Source organism: Triticum aestivum, chromosome 2B (genome assembly GCF_018294505.1).
Source record: "Triticum aestivum cultivar Chinese Spring chromosome 2B, IWGSC CS RefSeq v2.1, whole genome shotgun sequence".
NCBI classification, from domain to species: Eukaryota; Viridiplantae; Streptophyta; class Magnoliopsida; order Poales; family Poaceae; genus Triticum; species Triticum aestivum.
This window is the reverse complement of record NC_057798.1, coordinates 634,629,828-634,634,215: the sequence shown is the minus strand read 5'-3', so window position 1 is coordinate 634,634,215 and position 4,388 is coordinate 634,629,828. Positions and strand designations below refer to the sequence as shown.

At 43.5% G+C, this 4,388-nt stretch overlaps 1 long non-coding RNA gene across 1 annotated transcript; it reads right to left on the bottom strand.

Annotated features, from left to right (window-relative positions):
- Positions 1–1,845: 1,845 nt before the first annotated feature.
- Positions 1,846–2,635, bottom strand: LOC123041834 (uncharacterized). The gene is made up of 3 exons (XR_006418651.1): positions 2,601–2,635; positions 2,292–2,526; positions 1,846–2,206 (listed from the first exon to the last, which is right to left on the bottom strand). It is a non-coding gene; the product is annotated as an uncharacterized lncRNA (long non-coding RNA).
- Between the last annotated feature and the right edge of the window lie 1,753 nt (positions 2,636–4,388).

Sequence of the window (4,388 nt, the reverse complement as noted above, 5' to 3'; positions counted from 1 at the left end):
TTAAATCATGACCAAAAAGGATAACACATTAATTAATTCTCATCAGCACTCCAACATTTATGTTGTAGTCACGGAATCACCTGATAGATTTGCAAAAATGGTAGATTCATGTATGCCAATTCATTGTTTGCTCCATTACACAAAATATCCAGATGTCAAGACACCATATAGGTTTAGAAAATTATACTAAAACACAATGTTTTTTCTCCATTACACAAAATGCCTAGCTGACGCAAACTGCCATCTTCATGGTTCCTCCGGTCCTTTTGTTTCTTTCCTACAAAGGATAAAAAAGTCACTAGTGAATTCATGCATTCATAGAGACAATGGCAAACATAGTAATTGTATAAAGCATCAATGGCAAAAACAAACTGTGGAATTTTAGTGTTACGTAAAAAATAGGGCAAGTCCAGAATAATGCCACAACATGTTCTAACTCGAATATGTGCCATGTTGGACATAATAAAGCATCAATGCCAGATGACCATGAAGTATATTTCAATAAATAGGAGCAATATGCATCATCTGGCCACAGTTTAGCATGTCCAGACGCCCAATTATTGGGAGCAACCACTAGTTTTCTAGCATGCATAGCGTGTGACTATTAATGCCAGATGACACATCCACGTACGAACTCATGATAGTCATTTTTTTAGAAAAGACCACTAGTTTTCTTTCTTTCTTTTCTCCGGGGTGGAGAAGACTGCATTGCGCCTGACTATTATATTCAGAAAAATATGTATTTCAGTGCCATTAGATTAAATTAAGCCATTACTTTCAGAGAAGCATATATACTGTACATACAAATCTTCATAGGTATAAGAGCCAGAACCTATGAACCATCAGGTTACACATAAGAGAAATAAAGATGAGTTGTGCTAACGAACAATATTTGCTTTACTATTCAGACCATACAAGGAAAAATATGTTGGAGAACTTTACTATTCAGGCCATACAAGGAAATATATGTCGGAGATTTAGAATTAGTAGCTCAAACAAAGAACCAGGTTACGCATTTGTTTTTCAATATATAAAGGTATAACCAACATCTGCACGATTACTAAATATATGTACACTGCTTACTAATCTGTACGTACAGATTATAAATACTAGTTTTTTCCTGATACTTACTGATTAATAGCTCATGGGTGAGCGCCTTCTTCATGGCTAGTTAGAATGGAGAAATTGCGCGTGCTGCCATATTGAAATATAGTTAGTCAAGATCTTAATAAAGATACAATGTACTATATCGGCCTAGAAACAGGATTCAGAAATAGCAACTTTAAAAGCAACTAGCAATGTATTATGCTCTGTTCTTTACTATGGATGTGCTAATTGGAGTGTTATGTACTGCCAAATTTAACTATTATTAAGCAATAAGCAACTAGAAGTGTAAGCAAGATACAATGTTCAGAAAATTTAACTACTATTAAGAGCAACTACCAGTGTTCTGTACTAATTGCAGAAAGTAGGCTGCTCAAGTTTGTTCAGTTTTAAAGACTTGACTATAAATTCCTGAGCAGGTGTGCTCTTACAGTTTCTGTGTTACTAGTTTTAGGGAATCTGTGCTACTAGCCTATTGCTTCCTAATGCGAGAATATGCTCTCTAAATGCGGAACAGACATAAATCAAATTTCGTGTTAATGGCAGACTAAAAAAATGTAAAAAGTATCAGCTCAATCTACAAGCGACACCGCACGGCACAATACATCAGCTCAATCATTTAGCTAATCTCCCTATGGAAGAAACCGAGCTGGCAATGGCTCTGTACCCGTATACCATAAACCATATTCTAGTCTTCAATAAAACAAAGGGAAACCAATTTAATGAATCTGAACATTGTTAAAAAAATTGACAACAACTCTATTTCACTTTTATTTTAATTGAGCAATTAGTTCTTTTGATGGAGAGAACAAATCAATGCTGACCAAGAACTAAAAGTGTAAAACAATGATAAACTTATGTCCAGATTAACATATGTAATCTGGTCATTATGGAATCTTCATGCACTTTGAGCTAGGATTCCATGATAAATCAATGCTGACCAGAATACATGATGCACTCTTTATGCACTTTGAGCTAGGAAGCACCAAGAATAAACTCTTGTACAGTACCAAGTGGTCATGATAACAGCGGGATCACATAAATAGTGAATCACATAAATACCTTAGCAGCGAGATGAGGAAGATTCCCCTGGCTTGTAGGGCTTCATGTAGCAAAGTGATCATGAGTCAGTATCACACGTCAAACAATTCAAGCCAAGTAGACAAAACACATATTGTTGGTCATACCTTGCTAGATGGCCATGCAATGGACCTTGTGACTGCATCAGTGACAAATCGTAAACCATCATATTCATAAGGCAGCGTAGCATCCCTTCTGATCACAACATTGACAACAACCTCATAAGTGCTGGTCCAAGGGGATCCGAGCCTGCAATTGTGTCTGGACAACTGAGATAATTGCTGCCTTAGCAACATGAGTTTCAGGACCAGTCCATGCATATAGAAGCACATCCATACCAATCTGAAAAATGATTATTTTAGGAACATGAAAACAAAATAGGATTTAAATATATAAGTAGGGATGAGAAGATCTACTAGGATTTCATCTTGATGGGATGAGGAGCTTTTTGCAGGGGGGGCTTGCAATAACTCTTCTATGAACAAAGGGCTCTTCAACATCATCTTCATCATCGTCTTCATCATCTTCTCCACCATCATTGTTTTCCTCAGCTTCAACTCTTGAGTTCTATCAGACAACAATATGGAAATAGAGTTATAGCATGCAAGATGGATTATTAATTGAATGTAAAGATGTGGAAATAGTTCATTACTCGTCGAGAATTGGGACCATGCTGCGAGCTAGGAGTTATAAACATTAGAGGATCGTACACAACACTTCTTTTCAGTATCACTTGCTTTAAGAACTAATCCATCTATATATGTCCTAGCAGAAAGAGAAGAAAAACATGTGTTCCAATCTTTATAGTTGAGCATTCAGAATACCACGGTCTGTCTAGCCAAAATGTGCATGCTAAAGAAAGGAAAAATATGATTTGGTACGCAGTTTGCATATACTACTCGACATTCTGACGTTTGCTTTGTCTGAAGAAGATTTGGTTGGTTCTCTGGCATTTAGCTTGCTTGCGGTGAAGGCAGTAGACAGCTGATTTAACACCTACAAGGACCAAAACGACAATCTGATTGTAGCTTGCCTAGCCTCATTGTCGGAGTAATAGGCCATGGGTAGGCTAACCCGAGCCCCTGAACCTTTCAAGACATCGGGGCGGGCTGTGCCCCTCAAGACCCCACGATAAAGAGCCGCCTTCTGAGAGTCGGCGGCAAGGCCGCCGACTGCCCCTCGTGGCCGAGTCCCAGGAACGGCTTCGAGATAAGCCAACTCCTAACTGATGGCTTCCAGAGAAGCCGGCTATGGGGAGTCGGCCCGTGACTCCGACCACCTCCTGCCTTCGCAACGATGGACAGGACGGGGTACGGTCACCGCATGGCCCATCCCTGCCCCATTTGCGAAGGGCAGGCATGGCTACAGTGCGTCGTATCGATGGAGATCTCCATCCGGCGCGGCACTGTTGCCATGCCTGCCCTGACATCAGCCCCCGTGGTCGGCGCCCTGTGCCCACGACGGCCTGCCTGTATGGCCCAGAGACAGCGGGTCCCAATCGTCAGTGGGGGTACAGAAGACGGCGAGAGCACCACAAGACGGACCCGTTGGGAGTCGGCCCCCGGGAGTCGGCCAGCCCCTCCCACGGGCCCGCACGCCATTAACCAGACAAGACGGGGAATGGCGACAGCGATCGTCCACCAGGCGGCAGCACTGTTGCCACGACCCCATGACCAAGCCAGCGTCGTTAGAAGCATGGCTACAGTAATCAGTAGCCGGCATGACCCGCCCGCGGCGGACAAGGCTTGTCGACTCCGTACCGGGCCTGTCGGCGGGTCCCAGCAGTCGGCGAGCCCCAGCAGTCGGCGGAGAAGACGGCGGCCTGAGAGATAGACGGCTGGGACACGCACCCAGCCGGATTACCATTGTATCCCTGAGGGGCAGGCCTATATAAGCCCCCAGGGCACCCATGCAAGGGGGGTAATTTTCTTTAGCTCTAGACCAGATCGTATAGGAAGGAGGGAGCTAGCCTTGCCTTCTCCTACCTCCAGGAAACAGCTCAAGGAGCAACCTTGTACTCGCTTTGCCATAGTGAACATGCGGAGACCCCGCAGAGCAGCAGTAGGGGTATTATCTCCACGGAGAGCCCTGAAGCTGGGTAAGATCCGCCGGCGTGCATGTCTTCGCCTCATCCCATTTCCAGGCACTGGCGACGTTCTACTCGCCCCCACCATGATAAGCCATCCCTTGGCATATGTCGCACC